At 30.9% G+C, this 21,601-nt stretch overlaps 1 protein-coding gene across 1 annotated transcript in view; it reads right to left on the reverse strand.

Moving 5' to 3' along the window:
* The window catches only part of dachs (unconventional myosin-IXb-like dachs), a 51,580-nt gene extending 30,373 nt beyond the window's left edge, over positions 1-21,207 (reverse strand). Inside the window, exons 1-2 of the mRNA XM_014437424.3 lie at positions 21,190-21,207; positions 16,536-16,670 (exon numbers count right to left, since the gene is read on the reverse strand). The gene's annotated coding sequence lies outside the window, so the exon portion shown is untranslated. The remainder of the gene's footprint in view (positions 1-16,535; positions 16,671-21,189) is intronic.
* Between the last annotated feature and the right edge of the window lie 394 nt (positions 21,208-21,601).

Below are 21,601 nucleotides of genomic sequence, written 5' to 3' on the forward strand. Positions count from 1 at the left end.
TATATATAGAGAGAGAGAGAGAGAGAGAGAGAGAGAAAGAGATTTGACTAATAGATTATAACAGACTATGACTGAATTGTAGAATCGTGAGGAACAATCCTCTTTTATACAAAACAAAAGAAAGGAAGAGAAAAAAAAGAACAAATTAATAAATACTGTCAAAAATTACTTAAAGTTAAACAAAGACAGTTAGTTAGATAGGGTTTGGGCAGGTACTAAGAGTGAAAATAGGCGACTACCCGCAAGGTGTGGCCGGCCACTCCAACAAAATCGTGTAGTCCAAAAGCCTCGGGGGGGGGGGAGGAATAGCTATTTTACTCAAATTTTTCATTTCTTTAATGAAAAATTTTTATAGTAAGTGAGTCGTTGCATTTTGCACTATATATGCCAATATAATAAAAGGAAGGTTTTCCGGGTCCGGTTTAAGAAAAACTCAAATAGTCGAAAAACTATTATGAGCCCACGTTGCAGGGCTTCAAAAGGCTCATAATAAATAGTTTTACGACTATTTGAGTTTTCTTTGACTTAACCTGTCATTCTTTATGAAGTGAGAAAACAATATTCCTTTTTGCCCCCTTACTACTATGATCAGTAAATTAACACGAATCAAGAACGAAAAGAGTAGTAAGATTGCTACAGTTTTTATAAAGAATATAAAGAAATATAGTTGGTAGATTTTAATGTCTGTTACTATTCATATATTAAATAAATTAGTGGTTTTAACTAGCCTGTTGTTCATAACTTCCCCCACCAGAGTCCCCCCCCCCACCAAATGTTAAAGTGCCCATGGCCCCCTTGGTCAAAGACGGCACTTATTACAATGTCAACATTCAACAAACTTATTGCCATTTCCGAGTTTTCAAGGACAATCGTGCCATTTTTATTTAATTATACTTTTTTTAATAATACATAAAGTCAGTTTCATGTAATGTATAACTGTTGCATTTGGAATTAATATTCAGAATAATAATGCAACTATTTAAAATAATAAAGTTAATTAATGATGGAGGAAGATAAGTTGACCGTATGAAGCAGGTTGTAGGAAGATAACGTGTGGCGGTCAATAAAGGTATCAACATATTAGAAGAAAACTATTTATTGTTAACCAACATTTTGCCCCACTTTGCAGGGCTTCTCAGGGCTAAATGAAAAACAAAATACCAACATTGTAAGAATTGACAGAACATTAAAATTAAAAAAAATATATATAATTGCCTATTGTAATATTACACAAGAAATTAGATGTTCCTATCAGTTAACCAATCTACATATTGTATAAAATCTTACCCTTCTTAAAAGTTAGCGAAGAAGTGGAGAAATGTTATACCTGGCCATCCGTTCCTAACTTACCAGTTGCTATCTTTGTTTCAATCTGACAGGTACTTTCCCCTATATTTATTTTTTTTTTTTAAATTAATTTTGTTAATATTTCCCTTTTATATATTATTATACCTCACCTTTGCCATATTTACTTCACCTATCTGTTTTACTTTGACACCTACCTCTTTACCATATTAAAACTAGATCTATCCAGTATTTTTCTACGATTTATTAGCATAGATCTTTACTTAAATTTTATCACAACTGGGCCCTGTTTCATAATAAAGTACAAACTAATACTACTAGTCTTGTCGATTTAACTTAATACAATTACACTGACTTGTACAATAGTAACTAGTACTTTAGTACTCCTGTAATATCACTAATAGTCCTCCCTATTAAAAAAAAAAATAAGTATTAGTGTAATTAATACGTTGTTTCTATACTTGTATTATGAACTAATACTATTAGCTTTCATTATGGAACAGGGGCCTGGTTGTATTTATATGTAACTAGTTTCTAGTCCACCTGTATGTATACTTCCTTATTGTTAGTAGTATTGTTTATTGACCGCCATCCGGACTATCTTCCCACAGTAAATTAATAATATAATTTACAATTTTTTTTTAAAGCTATTAAAGCTTTATATTGAAATATTCAATTCGTAAAGTAGTGTTTAATAGTGAATATAGAGTTTTTAACACATGGCTGTCAGAAAAGAAAAATGAATAAAAATTAGAGTTACGTATAGTTGAAAATAATCTACAATAAGAGCGGAATTAATTAAATCGAAAGTAGAGGATATTTTTATTAAAACTGAAAAAAATACGATTTAAACTTTAATAGGAATAGAATATAAGTATTATAAATACAAACGAGGTATCCCCTGGCTCACCCTCAGTTTACAAATTAAACAACTGTTCATTTAATTGTACTAACTCCTTGCTCAAATTGTATAACTGTATTCAGATTGTATTAATTTTTTAAATATAGTGTAATAAATATATATTATGATTCCTTTTAGTTTCAATCTGTTCCGGCTTTACGTTTTCAACTCGCTTTCAGGTTCGAGGTTTTTTTAACAGTTCAGGATTTGAGTTTTCAATTCGCTGAGTGAGTAAAATAAAATATTACACGATGATAACTAAAAAGGTTTTTATATAACAAGGAGATTTTATCACGGACATTAATAGGATATTTAAAATTTCAAATGAATCACCTGAAAAATAAGTGATATAAATGTTGTTTTTTTTAACAGTTCGTGTACAATTATAAAAGAGCATATAAATCTAAAGAGATATCCAATTTGGATAATCTTGAATCGGAACTATATTTTTATATTATAAAGAATATATATAGTTTTTATAGGCTGGTGTGAGATATAATTGAAGGACCTCGACCAGAACATTAGACAAGACAAACCAAGTGACCTTGTGAGAGCGTATTTTTGCCGAGGCGCAGTGCACATGCGCAGGTCATTGCCCGCACCTAACGCAATAATTAGCAATAACTTCCTCAAAGGTGTCATTTTCAAGCATTATTTCACTGCCGACTGATCTATTACTTCATCTTGTGTACTGTCGCTCCATTCCAAAAAATATTGTTTTTGATTTTTATTTTTATTTTATATATGTAGTTGACCCTATGTGAAATAGATAAGAGTTGGTGCGGGTTGCACTCAAGAAAAACAAAATATTTATTGATGACCAACGTTTCGGCCTATACTGCAGGTCTAAAATAAAAGATGCAAAGTAGGTAAAGCTAATGTAAGAATATAAGTCACCTGCAAACGAAATTGAAAAAAAGGTAGGGCACACCCATTTAACAAAACCAAGATAGTAACAAATCGAATACAGTAAGGAAGCTAAAGATGAACACTAAAATATTTATAAACCAACACAGTAAAGATTAATGAGCTGGTAAAAATGAATATTACCAAACAGATCTTTAATTATCCAAGAAGATAAATTGACATAGTAATTCAATAATCACTACAGGAGGCTGTAGTAACTCTACAGAACGATAGTTAGTGAACATCATAAAAATAATAATGTAAACGCTAATATAAACTAACAGGAAACAATTCGACAATATCATATCTCAATTTTTACTAGAGTTATTTATTATTGCATCTAGTCACTCAGGAACGGAAGGTGTAGTTTTAAAAATCTACGCTTCCTTATAGTCATACAGTATAAATCGCTATTCAATTAAAGTAACAACAAAATGATAATAACAACAAATATTAGTGTTGGTATAAACTTGAGCAAGTAATGATTCCTATAATGTAAAATAAGGTGAATCAGGCGTACAAAAGGTGAATCGAATTTGAACAGAATTTTGGATAAATGATTTGAACATGAGAAGAAAGTTTCCTGATCATTCTGCTGAACCAAAGTTGAAACAATAAAAAGAACTTATTCCAAGGAGAGATGAGTCATGGAAAGACTTCGTTCCACAGAATGACGCTTTTGATCCAATTTATGAAAACATTTTTCGTTGTTAACAAGTATGGTAAACGTTTCGGCTATAGTCAAATAGGTGCTGGGGTACTACAGGGCAGTATTTTAGGATCAATTCTGTACTCTATATACACTTCCGAAATTGCTCATAACTTACGCAGACCACACCGTCATACTTTCTACGGATACTAATGCGATCACAGCAATCCATAAGGTATATAATGACTTTATAAAAGGCGTACAAAAATCAAATGAGGCGTTGGTTGCTAACCTGGTGTAAGTCAAACTTGGAGTTCTGAGATGTTCTGCACTATTGTGAAGTTCTGTAATGGTTTTAGTAAGATATAATATATTTTTCACTTAAAACTAGTCAGTCACAGGAATATTGACAAAATTAATTTTGATTAAAAGAGAATGACTTACACCACTTTTGCTACTACCACATAATGTTCTGGAACAGGGATTAGCTATATCTAGCGTACAACGCTTGGAGTTTTTATTCTCCAATTATTTATTGGAGAAATAAATCAAATGGTATATAATATCCTTGAAGAAATGTATACTTTCTGAGCGAATACGGCTTAATTTTATTCATAACTTTTTTTTCTACCAGATAAATCCAGCAATTTAATAGCTTACCTAACTTGTAACTATAGTTAACTTGTAACTGTTGCTTGTAAATTGGTTGGGAACTTTCGGAGATCTTAGGTAAGTCACATTTTTATTTACTGATGACGAAGACTAAGTAGAAATTTCATCTGTTGAAATACCTTTATTCACATATTTATGTATAATAAAAACACTTCAAAATATAGCTGCTCAAGCTGTAGTACTTTGAAAAAGACAAATCAATATATATATATGATTTTTATTTTTTTTAAATAATAAAAATCATAGTGGAGACATCTCGTCTCTTTGATCGGTTTGTAGGTACCTAAACAATTGAAAATACTTTCCAGATGTCTCTAGAATGGAGTTTTTTTTTTTTATAGTATACATTTTTTTTTCTGATGACGAGGCATCCCAGCTTAAGTGAATATATATTTTTCATAAATAAAAAATGTAATATTGCGAAATAATAAATACTTGTTATGAATTTTAGAAAAAAATATTAATAAAGTGGCTAATAGGAAAACGAAATTAATAAAAATTGCATAATTTCGACAAATATTTTAATAAAATCATTATTTCTCTCTGTGTTATTGGTAGACAAAGCCTTTGATAACATAAGTATAACAAACTACGTCAAATTTATCGTTATGGTCATAATTTTCACCAAGTGAGAGTTCAAATTTCATTTGCTTCATTTTAGAATAATGTTTTAAGTAATCATGTTACCCAGTTTCATGAAAAGAGAACGACTACTTCACCTCATGTTAAAACTGTTACTTTGGTATTATTATTACTTTTATTTCTCATGTATTTTATTCTTACATGACAAGCAGTAATGAGCTAATTCATACAACTATATTTAATGCGACGATTTATGAGAATAATTCAGCTTAGTTACTTATATTATATTAAACCTACTAAAAAAAATGTCTCATCCAACCTGTTTAAACAATGATACATATTCCATTTACCGTTCAAGCTTCGGAATCTTCATCTGATTTTTATATTTCACTCATAATAATTAAGTGTGCTGAAGGCTAACTGGAGTCCGTAGAAGGAATATCTTAAAAGCTTTACTGGTAAGAAGGGATGAGGTCCGGTAGGTAAATGGGTAGTTTTCTTAAAACAAAATTAAAAAATAAATAAATAAAACGTAAAAATGTTTATGGAATAATCACATTAATCAAACTTAATTTACAAACGAAATTGAAGGATAAAATTTAGAGTTAATAATAATTCATTAATTAGTGCATTAGTCACAACAAGTAATTGTTTATTACAGCAGAGCTTAAAAATTCAAATGTTTATTGTTAATTAAATAAGTTTGTGCTGCGATGGCGCAGGACGGCCTGGAGTACACCAAGTGAATGCCAAGGGTGCCGCAAGGTAATTTTCTTTCTCAAAATATTACATAATATAATTTCGAAATATGCGAAAACTTAAGGTTATTTTGTAGATTAAAATAAACTTGTGTAATAATATAACGCGCACTTGAAATAGTTCAATATCTACTTTTCAAGGACATTTTCCGTTGCGTAGTTTAGGGATAGTGAAATTAATTTTCATTAGATTCTAATGCTTGTTTTGAGAAATAATTAGATTTTTTTAGTAATTCAATTGTTAGCCCGGTAGCTTTGTGGAGTATACATATATTTTTTAGTTCTTCTTCAAAGATATTGTTCCTTGAAATATAAGGAAAGTCTTCTCTAGACCGAAAGCACTGCCAACTTATTTGGGAGGGAGGTTAGCACAAAGGCAGTATCCTACTTGTAGATAAAGGAAAAAAAAAAGAAAAGGAAATAGTCTCTCAAATGAGAATGCCAATTGCTAATTCGTGGAGTAATATATTGCATCAGATAATATAATATAAATATTACAGAGTATATTAATACCTAAATTAATTATTAAACGGAAATGAACCACCTTTCTAGTTCTGATAATTTACTGGAAACTCATATTGAATGAATAGATTAATTGGATTGCTATTATTGTTTTCTCTATTGAAAAATAAATTATTAAGCTAAAATATTTTAATGATTTAGTATGAAATATTTAAATTTTTACATTTCGAACGAGACTTTTGAATCTAATTATGGCATAACAATTGATTAAAAAAGAAAGCCAACATTATTTTTATTATTTACACTCATTTATTTATTTTTTTAACGAACAGCAGATAAAATACTTCGAGGTAAAAAATATCTTTTCACTTTTATTTTTTTTTAGCCAGTAAAAATATTTCCAAGAAGTACACAAAAACAATATAAAAATCTTTTGAATGTAGCAATTAATTTATTTTTTTTCAATACTATATTCTTAATGAAACTTTGAAACAGATCTCAGCTGCGTCAGTGGGAACTAACTTATGTTTTTTGCTTATTTTTGAGGGCGTATATTTAAAATGAACGTATTAGTGGCCGCTAATTGATTTTTCCCCTTTATAATAAGCAATACCAGGGCCCTGTTTCATAATGAAAGCTAATAGTATTAGTTAATAGTACAAGTGTAGAAACTAGTGTGGTAGTTGCACTAATACTTATTTTTTTCATGATAGGGATGACTATCAGTGATATTACAGGGATTAAAAAATACTAAAGTACAAGTTACTATTCAACAAGTCAGTGTAATTAAATTAAGATAAATCTACAAGACTAATATTATTAGTTTGTACTTTATTATGAAACAGGGCCCTGATGTTCCACTACGTGAAAACAATTTTGAAAACATTGGAAGATGAGAATTATACACACGATCAATCAGCGATCTTCCAATCTTTAAATTGTTGTTTCTGTTCGTTCTGTTATTTGCTTATTTTGAAGGAAGGTTGATGCCTGCTTGCATTCACTAAAATAATCTAAAGGGCCGTCGGTAGCTCAGATGGTTAGGCGCAGGTCTATCAGTCAGATCTGCGGGCGGCGGTGTTGACTTTTATTCATAGAGTGGCGGTACCACAAAACTTGATTCCCCACCATTAGAATAGGCTGGTTATTTGTAGATAACCTAGATGTAGGTAATCTTTATAATTGTAACCTGTAGATTGAATAGGATTCGAACGGGAGTCTTGCGTCGACGTAAGGGGAAAAAATGGGAAGATAAATTTTTTTTAGCTCATTATCGATAATGATCGATTTCACATCTACCTTATAGATTATAGATTTTAGTTGAGGCCAAGTGAGTAAATGTTATTATATAAATATCTCATAAAAAAACAAAGTTTAGAATTTATTCAGTTTGGATTAAAAACCAGGAACTTTATAGTACAATAGGTGACCATCTATAGGATGATTTGCATGATATTCATCTCGAAATAAACTACTAACCGGAGGGTTTAGTTAAGATGGAGATCTTACCACAAAACTACAACATATCTTTGATTTAGTTTATGAAATGGAGGAACAACTTTTAGTATAATATTTTAAGTTAAGTAATAAACATCTAGCAATTTCGACAGCTAGATCAATGATAAAATTAATTTGAAAATCTGCATTTTAAAGATTGTAACAAAAAATTTTTTTTTTTTTAGTACCAGAGATCGTCGGGCTTGCAAAGGTTTTTTCCGAAAAAAAGCTTTGGTTTTCAACGACCGTGCTCTGGACTTACCTACGGACCCAAGGATATAATTGCCAGGCTAATGGTAGTGACAGAACCTGCGGTACCCGAGGGCTAACAAACTATGAAAAGATTCTTCAACGGAAAAAAAACATAACATTGAAAACGGTTCCACACCTCGGAGGTTCAGTGCAGTCATAGCAATTTTTTTTATATTCATTTATTGAAATTTACAACTAGTAAATGTGATGTGATTTATATGGCAATGGCATGATACAGTCTTGTGGAGAATCTGCCCATCGTAAGAACCTCAATAACATTTCTACATTAGAAGATCTCGAGGCCATCAGTTTTTAAGAAACGTAGGAGGATTATTAGGAATTGAAGAGGAAGCAAGGTTAGAAACAAGAGGGTATGTGTGGTTAGGGAGGTTATCATGGAAGGATTAATATCTGGTTCGAGCTAGATCGTTAACACATTGGGTTCATTATGAATAATTTTATTTTTGAGGAAGGAGCATTGAGGATTTCGGAATGTAAGAATTGGATACGAGAGGAATTCAATGGTTTTAGTGGAGCCCGAAAGTCCAACTCAGTAAGTCCAAATAGGTCTTATTATGTTGATGTAAATGAGTCTTTTGTAATTAATTTAAAATCTAGACCGTTGTATTGTGATTGTAAGAATCGTTCCCTGTCATTTCAGCCTTGTTTGAGGATTCCAATAGCAAACATGGATATATTTTATGACTAAAATATAGCAAAGTTTTGTTGCAATGCTATTAACTAACAATCCATTATTCCACAATATGTTGCTTCCAACATCTAATATATGGAACACACTAATTGATACAGACCAGTGGCGTAGGAAGAAATATCGGGCTCCGGTGTGAAACTTCTGGGACCCTTTGTGTCATTGGGAAGCGGGGAGGGGCAGGAGGGAGGTTTACATAGAACTATGTTTATTTATTTTTTTCGGCCAAGACTCACATTGGAGTCCTTATACTGCCTAACCATGACTGAAGTCACAGTTTTTCATTTTATGGGACAGCCACTCAGTGAAAAAAGTCAACGCCCCAGGCCGGATTCGAATCGGCACCTCCAATAGACATCTAATTGGTAAGACTGTGTCTTAACCACTGAGTTACGGGCGGCCCTAAACAATGTTCTCAAATTTTATAAATTAATTACATTTTGGATCAATTAAACAAAAATTTAAATAAACCAGTGTTAACAGGATATAAGTATTAATTATTTTTAATGTCAAATGTTAGTAAGTAAATTATATATATAAATTGTTGACCGTATAATTTAAAATATGAAGACGGTCATGGCTGCAGTTAAAAAGAACATAATAGTTTTCAACTTTTTTTTTTTATTTTTGACCGCAACCCTAGCCCTCTTCTTCATATTGTTAATAATTAAAGATTATAATAATAATTTTTCTAGTAAGGACAATGTAATAAATAACTGAAATAATACACCCATACATAAAACGAGAATTCAGAAAAAAAGTTTAAAGAGAAACAGATAAACCTTCCATCAGCGTCATTGGAAACAAACGATTTCCCGAAATGTAAGGTAAACCATATTAGATGGTCATCAATTCGAAGATCACCCTATGAACTTATATACGCCTACCTTTAGATTGTAGTTCATACATATCGGAAACATGGGTACTCAAAAATAAAACCCAGAATTCAATAAAAATACTAAGGAGCAACATTTAATATAGTATTAAACATTTTACTAACATATTTTATTTAATAATAAAATAATGTATTTTTAGTACAGTGATGTTGCTCAGATAATTGAGCCAAATAAGCCAATTACGGAAATATAGATTTAATATGAAATTAATTTACTTATGTATTAACCAAATTAATTATGGAATAATTAAACATGGATATATTAATTGTGAAATATTAATTATTGATGTATTAAATAAATGAATATGTAAATAAATATAAATATAATTAATTACACAATCTTCATATAATTAGCCGATGAAATATTTCTATCATTATTCATACATTTATAAACTAGGCCCAACAGCCTTTGAGATTTAACAATATTTTTAATTTTGAGTAATGTGAAAAACCCTCAAATAAGCATTAATATTTTACACAATTTTAGCAACGATTTTTATCTGCCTCTACTTCTGTAGAACTTGAAGATTATAGCGCAAGATAAGTCATGCATAAACAATGTGAAGTATTTTGTTACAGAATGTTACCAATTCTTACGGTTTATATTCCTGGATAGTGATCGATCTAATAACAATTATTCTAGTACAAAATAAGTATTTCTTTAGTGACAATTTCGATTATGACCAGATCAATCTTTTTTGTCGTATCAATCGTAAAATAACTGATTTAGAAGTATTTATAAGCAATAAATTAATTTATTAATATAAGACATATTAATTAACAAATTAAAAAATTGGACAAGCGAAAATAATTACTAGAATCAATATAGGAATATAGTAAATCTACCACCCCGGAGCACTAATTAAATGACCCTATATTTCTCACTAATTTTTTTTATTATGATTGAAAAACTTCTTGGTTTATATAATTTAAACAATAATATACGTTATTTAAAAAAAATGATTTTTTCTATAATATTAATTAATGTGTTTCACCATCTGACCTTCACTATTTTAAAATTTTTATATATCCTCCTATAGTGCCTTTAGATAAAAAATTAAACCTCAATAGAGCTTTAGTTCATTAATTTTATCTTGGAAGTTTCGGGTGTACAGTGTTTCCCTCTTCAAAATCTAATCTGCTACGAAACTATTGGACGGGTCACAAATTTTTAAATGTAAATTACAACAAGGAAGTTTGGTCACATAAAAAAGATTATTAATTTTTGACTTGAAGAGAGGATAGGAGGATAAAAAAAAAATTGGATTATAGATATAAAACCCTCGAGAAAAAAAAATGACCAAACAAAAAAAAAAGCAGGGAAAAAGAAATTAAATATACTGTAACAAATATGTGTATGAAAATATATTTTAATAATGTAACAGGGGTGAAGAGGAAAATGTTTGAAAATGGCCCAATCGAAAGGACTGAAATAATAAGTTTATAAAAATAGATTAAAACAGTTATATAATTTCTTATTATTATTACTATGGAGGGAGACCAGCCCCCATATTACAAATTATACAACTGTTCTTTTAATTTTACTCAAATTGTTTTACTGTAATTTGCATGTATTCTGTAGTTCAGATTGTATTTTTTTTTAAAGTGTAAGCAGGAAAAAAAAATAAATTTCAAGTTTTATCCTAGAATTTTAATTTGTATCCCAACATTTTTTATTATCCCAACTTATATGAAAAATAAAATATTACACGGTGATCACTAAAAACATATTTATGTAATAGAGAGATATAGTTTTATATTAAAAATATGGTCTAAATGTTTTTTTTTCTTCAATTATTTTGATTGATATTTAGTGATATATTATGATAGATAAAAATATATACCTGAATACGTGAAGTAGGCAAGGAGAATCTTAACTTCATCAAAAAATCGTAACTGTTCTAACTGCACGATGCACTGACAACTGACGATTAGCAAGCCAAAAGATTTTAAACAGTTAGGGAAGGGGGTTTCTATGAAAAAGTAACTGGATTACAGGTGGAGGAAGAATTCTCAGAAAGTCGTTATAATGTTTAGCATAATAATGATACTATTGAAGATAATATTACGCTTTTTGACGTTTTTTATTTTTCAAAAACTAATGAGCGAAATGAATGGTTCTTTTGTAACATATCACACCTGAGTTTGAAAAATAGGTCTAGCCATCACACCACGGTTATTATATACTTAAAGGACTATGAAGTCAAATCAGGGGGGGAAAAAAGAAGGAAATAAAATGAGATTGGCCTATCATTAGGAATGTCAAAGAATAGGCGCTCTTATCTTTCATTCAGGTTTCAGTCATTCATCTAATTGGAATAATTTCTTTTAGAACAGTTTTTAGATAAGGACTTATGGCTTTTCAGGTAAATATTGTTATGGAAAAGTAGCATAGAACGAATCACACATTTTCTGCTACATATTCGCGGTTTAAGGCCACGCAAGGCTGCGCGATTTTAGACTCAAGAGAAATCGTCAAAACATTTAACTGTTGTCACCAGGTAGATCTAGAAGTAAATGAGTCCACGTTAGAGAACTTGTCTCACATTACAACTTGGTCAACCATTCTTAATGTGAAACCATCAACATGCGATTTTTGGTCTCGCAGCGGATTTATAGATGTTAATGGGTCAACCCGGTGGCTATATAAAACTCTTAACGACGTCTACATGACCGAAATTGCACAGTGTTCACCAGAGCGAACGATAAACCGAGGCAATATACTCAGAAGGTCTACAGACAATGATACAAGACGGTCAATAAACTACCCAGTAGAAATATCGCACAACGTGTCTACTAGTTTTGACAAGGGTCAAGCTAGGAACGCCTCACCACTTACGGAACTGTATAACGGCAGAAATATGTAAGAATATGGAATACGCACAAATATATAAATATAGGTTAAAACAGTTATAAGGTTATAACTGTATGTAAGAATATGGATTATACATAAATATATATACGGAATATATAAAATAAACAATATATATTAGTATAGATTAAAACAGTAATATTTTTTAATTAATTATCTTCTACTGGAAGAGTTTCTGGAATTAAATTGAATTTGGCGAATGACACAAATCTTCCTTTTTAATTATAATAATTTATTTCATATTCAATAACAACAACGTTTTATAGCAACCTGAAGATGGGGGATATTCCGGGAACGTTGTTGTTGATTATATGAAATAAACTATTATAATTAAACAAGGAAGATTTGTGCCATTCACCAAATTCAAAGTAATATTTTTTTTTATTATTATATAATTCTAAATTACAAATATGGTCCGAATAGTTTTATAGTATAACAATTAGATCAAAAAATGTACTGGTAACATTTTAGTCTACTGCTTGGTATCATTTTCATTATAAAGAAATCCATGATTCAGTTTTGTAAGAGAATTTAGGAGTTTCGAATGTGAATCTGATCAACACATGTTTAAGAAAAAACAACTTTTTCATTAATAAAATTACCATTGCAAAATAATTTCTCGTCTACCAAATATGGCTATAATTGGTAGCAGATACAGCATTTCATATGCGAAATTTATTCCTAACTTGAACCAATTGAAAACTAAAGTGTTTACCACCACCAGTGTTTCTCAAAGTGGGATATGCGAGTTCCTATGGTGTACTCGCTACTTAGTGCAATAAGTTTACTTAATTTATAACGATTAAGGAAAAAACTTCTTCACTTGTTAGTATTATGTATATATGAAGCCGTGTCAACAAAAACCTCCAGTACCAAAACATTAAACTGTTGAATATAAAATAAGTATTTTTATCTACTCAGACCATCTTCCTACAACAGTAACAATTTGTGATTATCGCTTTCGTGCAATTTTTCCAATAGGAAAGTTCTATTATTGTAGGTGCTCTAATAAGTTTTATTATTTGTATACAATATAATTTTCATCTCTGCATCACTCAAAGCGTAGATCGCTGCCTGTAATTCGTAACATCTAATCCGAATTGTAGTAGCAATCATCAAACAGAAAATAATAAATTAGAAGAAGATAATTGACCACATGAAGTAGATTGTAATAAGATAGTCCGGGTAGTGGTCAATAAAGGTATCAAAATGGTACAAGAAAACTATTACTAAGCAACGTTTCGCTCCACTTTCCAGCGCTTCGTTAGGGCTGTCAGATTGAAACACTGGAAACAACTCACATTAATTTGTCATCTACTAGACAACTTGAGTTGTCATCTTTATTTCAATCTGACAGCCATGACGGAAGACCTGTAAAGTGGCGCAAAAAGTTTGCGCAAAACAATAAATAGTTTTCTTTTACAATTTCGATACCTTTATTGACCGCCTTTTCGATTGGTCGCCTTATCTTCCTACAAAGAAAATAATAAAATTGATGATACATTTTATTACGGACGAATTTTTCTTATTCGTTTATTACTGTTTTCTTTATGCACTAAAGAAGGGAAAACAACTATATTTGAAATTCATTAAAGCAAAAATCAATTTTTTAATAAGACGTCTAAGGTTTGGTTTATATTGACTTTAGGAAATTAATGAGACGACGGCCAAGCACCTCTAAAGATTAGAAAGAAAGAAATTTTTAGGAGGCAGCATTGGCATAACACAGGCTAACCTTGTAGGAGGGAAAACCTAATAAATAATTAAAATTTTAATACATATAATTAGAGCTATTTTCGAATTTTCATGAATACAACTTAAGGGACTTGTGGATCTTAAAGATTAGACTATTATCCTTTTAATAGCTAATGGAACATAAAATAAGTAAATGAATAAAAGGAAGAGGCAGAATATAAATGCCAGCATTATGTAAATTAAAAGAAATGGCTCACATCTAATACTACATCTTGCAAGTGGGAGCCGGCCTTCCTAGCATCTCTGTCCCTCCTACTTAACCAATATTCAAGTTTCCGTAAAAAGTATGAGAACACCCGACCGTGTGGGCTGCTCCAATGCGGACTCAGTTAGCTTCAAGCCAGTTTACTTCTGTTTTCTAATTAACTATGGAATACCTTTAAAATTTAATGAGGAATAATTAAGGACTGTTTTCCTTTTTTTTCTCCACCGCTTAATTTTGTGTTTACGGTTATTTCGATTTAAAATCCGATTCATCACCGACATTCGAGAAACTAAAAAAAAAAATCTAGTCCCGTGCGCGCATCACACTACTTTCATTTAACACAGAGGAAGGCGAACATTTAAGGTAAATTTTTCTGTTTACGGTTATTTCGATTTAAAATCCGATTCATCACCGACATTCGAGAAACTAAAAAAAAAAATCTAGTCCCGTGCGCGCATCACACTACTTTCATTTAACACAGAGGAAGGCGAACATTTAAGGTAAATTTTTCTTTTTCTCTTTCTATAAAAAATCGTGTTTTAGGGTTTCTCGAAGTGCGAATAACGAATATCAACATGGTTTCTAATAATAATTCAAAGGTTTTCTAGAACATAACAAAGCCGAGTACATCTGAATTATATGTACATTAGAAACAAAATAAAATTTACCGAACCACCCTATAACAATAAATTTGGTAAACGTACATTAGACTATATCGTATATCAATCGCTTACCAGAAGAACTAGTAAATAAATCAACCACAAAAAAATTAACTGTGTACTTTCTTACTTCTATGATTCCTATTAATTGATTTTGATTCACAAAATGACCATATCTGCCTGTATTTTTTTATTTCTTAGCTCCACATAATTTATTTACTATATTACAATCTGTATTAGCAATGTGTGTGCACTTAGTAATAGATATCATTGGATCCTTGTTTTTATAACATTCTGTATCATCTTGTTTTATTCTCATTATTATATTAATTCACTAATTGTAAATTTGCAGCTGTATTGTTCACTTCAAAACCCCTTCAGTTTTTTTAATTATTTTAATTTATTAATTTTTTTAAATAATTATTATTTTATTATTTACTTGTTTTCCATTTTAGTAGTTGTTAATTAAAATATTAATTTTATTACTTTAGATCAATTCATATTGCACTTATCTACCTTAAAAATTGTATAACCTCCACAACGCTCTAATAGACTTGACTGTAATATTTACAACTTACTTATGTATATCATTTTTACGTGTTATTTTAGCACCAACCGATACATGTCATCTGGTCAGACCATACTGGATGTAATTCTTTAAATGAAAAAAATAAAAATCTAGATGGGTTGGGCACACTCGATGTTCCAGGCTAACCAGCTGCCTATTTCTCCATTTTCCAGACTAACCAGCTACCTATTTCTCCATTTTGCAGCCTAACCAGCTGCCTATTTCTCCATTCTCCAGGCTAACCAGCTGCCTATTTATCCATTTTCCAGGCTAACCAGCTGCCTATTTCTCCATTTTCCAGCCTAACCAGGTGCCTATTTCTCAATTTTTCCCTTTGTTTAATTATCAATTTATTTTATAGTTTATATCTAACATTTTTTATTACTGCTAACAATGCGCAATGGTTAGCTATTTCAAATTAAAAGTTCTTCATAGGAAGTTTTGTTTTTGAATATTCGGCATTGAAGCCCAATTAAACTACGGAAAAAAATAATAGTCACTTATATATTTTGTGGTAAATCAAGGAAAGATGAAACAGGTCGTGGAGATGTGTTTTCATAAAAACTTCCTACACAATATGAACACATATATGAATATAAACCAGAATAGAATAATTTCAGAATTATATTTCTAGTCGGAATTTTGATCAGTAGTTCCTCACCTGGTCGCTTCCTCGTTAGAAGGCTCCTCGGTAAAAGTAAATCTTTCCAAATTAAGAAAAATAAAGCCCACCTAATGGATTACGGTTATATTACTATTACGTTGGCGGGTCAGTTGGGCATAGCCTTCAGGCCGCAGCATCATAAGCATCTTTATATATATATAAATAAATATATATATAAAAAGATGGTTCTTAACAATTCCTATATTAATAAATATGACACTGACCTGGGCTATCCTGGTTGACGGGAGATGGTTGCGGAGGCTGCGGCTGGCCGAGCCGGTTGCGAAGCGTCACCAGCTCGCTGGACAAGCTCCTCAGTCGCTGCTGTAGGTGGACCGCCTCGTTCGATGAGCAGGCATCTGTCGGCCAATACAAACAATTATCATCTCTTTGCATCAACTCCATACTTTAGTAACGAACTATTAGTAAACATATATCAAACAAATTTGGTAAATGTTTATCAAACAACTAATCAACTGCTTTTCGGTCGAAATTTCGGTGAAATAAATACATTAGCAAATGCATTTGAACACGTAGATGGGCTCAAGTATTTAATTATACGGTAAATAGAAAACGATGTAATTAATGAGGAATTAAAAGCGAGTTTAAAGGTGGGAAATGCTTATTATTTTTCAATTTCAAAATTGCTTTACCCTCGCCTTCCATCGAAAAACGTAGGAATTTCCAAAACTATTATCCTTCACACTGTTCTTTATGGATGTGCAAGGTAGCCCCTTACACATAGGTAAGAACAGCGCCTAAAGCTTTTTGAAAATAAAGCATTATAAAAAATATTTGGACCGAAAAAGGATGAATTAATGGGAGAATCCAGAAGGCTTCACAACGATGAACTGAGGGAATTAAACCTGGTAAATAAAATGGGCGTGTAAAGTTGTGGGGCTTACTAGTACCGAACGGATCCCAAAATGTCAATAAATTCGTAACCAAGGGTTAAACGTGATTTGGATTTGGAGGTGTGTCACTTGACAGATGTATGGAGAACGATTGGTGGTATCAGTATTGAACCTTGGGGTTCGCAAAGCCTTAATTATTATTACATTAAAGAAATTTCATGAAAAACCCTTACCTTTTACCTATGTCATCACAATAATATTTTGGTTAAAATTCATTACAGTAAAACTAATTTATTCATTATAACAATACTAAAACATAAAAATGAAAATTTAAGACAAGAATATCCTTTCCTATAGAATATACCTTCAAATACGTAAAGAAAAAAAGCAGAAAGTAATGTTATAAAAAAAACACTAAAATTATATAAAACAATTTTTTTAATCCGTTCTTAGAGTGCATCGGAAAGAACCTTTAAATAAGAGTCTAATATTTTCGAACTCTTGTCACAAAAAGAAGTTTGATTGAAGTTGGTGATCCTACGTCTGTTGGCAACTCTAATGGATCAAAGTGTAAACGGATTTCTTAAAAAATAACAAGGCATATAGAAAAAATAACTAAGAGTTATATAATATGAAATTAAAAGGGTTAATGGAAAATTTCATTTGGCTTGGCATTTCCTTTTGGTTAATTCATCTTCTTACAAATTTACAACCGAATTTTCTTACCTTACGGATTGGAGGTCATATTGTGTCTCAACAAAAAATAAACAACTCTTTTAAGCATTGGTATTTGGAGTATATTAACAAAAACACCATTGTTTAATTAATGTATAAAACAATTCGATAATTAAAAATGGGTTGTTACTTATCCAGAAAGGTTATAAGGAAAGCAAAACATTGCTGATATTCCAAAAAACAATGGCCCGCACAGCCTCCTCAAGATGGGTGACCAGCGGTCTGGTCCGAAATGTAAAAGCTAACGGAGAAAAGAAGTTCTGAGAATCGGATAGAGGTAGCGGAAGATGAGCGATCATTAGGAAAATGAATGGGATGCGTGCTTAGCGAGGAAGAAGTTGGAATGGTCCCGTAGCACTTCTAGGAACGCATTATGTCCTCTTTGCGGCCACTCACTAAAACATTTAATAACTCCGTTTGTCTTTTATTAGCTTGGTTTATTTTAACGATTTCGGTCAGTCCGGTTTCGGGCGGGCTGTCCTCAATGGGACACTATAAAGCCGGATACACGCGATTGCCGCTTGACGCAAAAACAAAACATCTACAATCGCTTTGTTAAACGTTATACAGATGTTAGTATCCATACATCACACAACTTTCACTAGCTATAAAAAATCGTATTTTAAAGTTTCTCGAAATCACTTTATTTTTGCCAGAAGCGCACCAGTTTAACATGAGATTACGAATTCGTGATATATCAATGGGATCAGAAGAGATCGGCTACCCGATTGCAACTAATGTCTCTATTTTTCCTTTTTATTATTGAACAAATTCTTTAATATGTCGTATTTATCCATTGTTTATTACGGTTAACAATCGATACTGGTTATGTATTTCAAAAAGGTAAAATTTAAGATACTTTACAGGAAGATGTTTTGAAAATTCGGCATTTAAGATCTGTTAGACTATTTCAGTGAGGAATAAACCTTTCTGATATTAAAGACCACTTAATTGTACATTGATAAACTTCAATCAAAACCGTTAAGAGCAGTTTTTGAGAAAATACTAAAAAAGTGTAAAATCGCTCCTCTAAATTGGCATTTCCGATAGGTCGATTTTAACGAAAAAGTTGCTCCAACATCCCAGGAACATTGACATTCAATCCAAATATCCCACCCACTCGCTTATGCATATCAGATCTTTTCATAGTTACACTGCTAGTGTTTAATCGCACTTTAAGAGAACCACTAAAATAAAAAGGTCCTATCTTGTCTACATAAAAACTTGGGCATAATTGAAGAAGACTAGGACTGTATATAGAAAAAAATAAGTATACGTATTTCATATTTACCAATTAATACAATAATGATAAATTTTTATATTAATAAAAAAACTTCGCTTATTGAGACGTACAAATTTCAGGATAGTATTGGTAAAAAGTAATTAAACTGACGGAAAATTGAAATTATTAATTTCTACTACATATACATGTAATTGTATTTCGAAAATTTCAGATTAAAGTCATTCTTGCCCAACATTGGATCACAATAGATCAACAGCTGTTTAAAAAAACAAGGTTTTATTAGTTCCTAAATATTCAATTTATTCAAGGAAATGGAGATTTAAATTTTTTTTTTGGTGTAAATAAAAATAACTCGAGACTCTATGAATATTATACTATTTATAAACATCTATTTGTATTGTGAAACATCTTTATAATAGACACCCAGGGAAAATATTGTCCGTTATACAGAGGTGTCTGGTAATGAAATTTTGTTCATATAGTCACTGAAGCAATAATACCTCGTAGCAGAGTTAGGAAGAATCATTACATAAACGATTTAACTACACCTTCAATTACATGTTTCAATTGCACTATAATTATGCTAAGATAACCGTTAAATGGTCAAAAACATCTATGTCAGCATCCGGAGTGGAAGCATTTCGTATTGGAGGGTTTGAATGTATTCAAATTATATCTTGGTGTGTTAACACTGTCCGGTAAAAGGGGGCTTTGTTATAGGGAGGTGTCCCTTAAGAGAAGTATACTGTATTACTGTATCTGTATGTTGGTGACTAAGAAGAAACGAAAACGAGAGTTGGCGATTTTCACTGTTCCTAGAACGAGCTGGTGTCATTTTACAAGCGGTACTTAGGTTGATAGTCCACAACATTAAATAGAGTAAAACACATCCATTAAGTTACAATATTATTTTAAAAAGATTCTATAATTTAAATAGCAATAAAGAATATATTATTTTAAAATTCATATAACACAGGCAAAATATATTAATTTTGTTTTATTTTCTTTAAGATGTTTCTAAAATTTTCGATAAACTAATAAATAACCTATTATTTTTGTACATAAGTACCCTAAACATTCCTTAATTTTTAATCAATCTGGATAAGATTTTTATGAGATAAACAATTCCAAAGATCTTTATAATTATGATGATTTTTACATACATGTGTAGGCTATCTATTAAAAACAAACAAATTGAAAAATGGAGGATTTCTGCTCAAGAAGACTAAAAATAAACAAAATACCGTAAATAACTTTTGAATTTGTTAAATGAAGGTTTAAAAAATATTTAATTATAACAGTAATGTTAATTTGCCATACTCATTTTGCACATAAATAAATTTGCAACTGAGATCTATCATTGAGTTTTCAAAACGATTGTGTTACAATGTTAATTGCCGTCAATCATTTAAAGACCCTTAAAATAATAGAGAACTGTCTGTATTTTAATTTTATTTTTTTTAATTCGCAAAAAAAATTTGTTTGGATTAAAAAAAAAAAAAAAATGGAGAAAAATATGAAAAATAAAATTGGTTCAAAAATGTTCCAAGGAAGCATAAACAGGTATATAGATGGTGTAAAATAAAATAAAAAATACGAGATAGATAAAATATTCAGGAACTTATAAGAAAAATATTCTTTAAAAAAATGTAAATATTTGAAAATATGTAAAATAAAATTGGTGTACACTTACTAAAAGTGTCGCGAAATGCTCTAAGAAAGTATAAACATGTATATTGAAGTTGTGGAAAAATACTGAAATTTGCAAAAATATGTTAAACAAATAGGAAATAAGGATTAAAGTATGTGATATAAGAAGAAGATGTGATACTTATAAGAAAAATATTTAAGCAAATATGTCTATATAAATGGCGAATTATTTATTAAAAATATGTGAAAAAAAATTTGGTTCTAGAACTACTAAAAATGTAGCGATATGTTCCAAGGAAACATAAACATGTATGTTGAAGGTGTAGAAAAAAATTGCAAAAAATAAAAATCCTATAAGATTTATTGCGATAGAGAGGTGCTAGTTACTTCACTTACTTGCTTAAGGTAATCCTTTAGATAAGGAAGAGATGAAGACTGGGTGTGAAGAACCTTTTCTTGGCCTAAGAGAGTACCTTTGCACTAGATGATAGCATATCGACAAAAAAATTTATTAATATTATTTAATACCAATTTATCCTATTACAACAAATTGAAGTATTATAGCTTTTTCGTTTTCAAAATAAACGTAAATCGCCTAACTAAAGAAGAAACGCGTTAAGAAGATAGGCGCTGATAAGTTGCAACGTAACGACTCGGATTGAACTCTCCGATGACAATATCCTGGGTAACGAAGGAGACAGACGACGTAGAGGGGGTGAAGAGTGTGGGCCGGTAGCAGGCCCTAGAAAGTGTGCCCCCATGTTTCGACCCAGATATGGGAACTTCTTCAGGGTCGTTGCACCTAACG

This window comes from Halyomorpha halys, unplaced genomic scaffold, assembly GCF_000696795.3.
Source record: "Halyomorpha halys isolate HHAL.00 unplaced genomic scaffold, Hhal_1.1 Scaffold2532.1, whole genome shotgun sequence".
NCBI classification, from domain to species: Eukaryota; Metazoa; Arthropoda; class Insecta; order Hemiptera; family Pentatomidae; genus Halyomorpha; species Halyomorpha halys.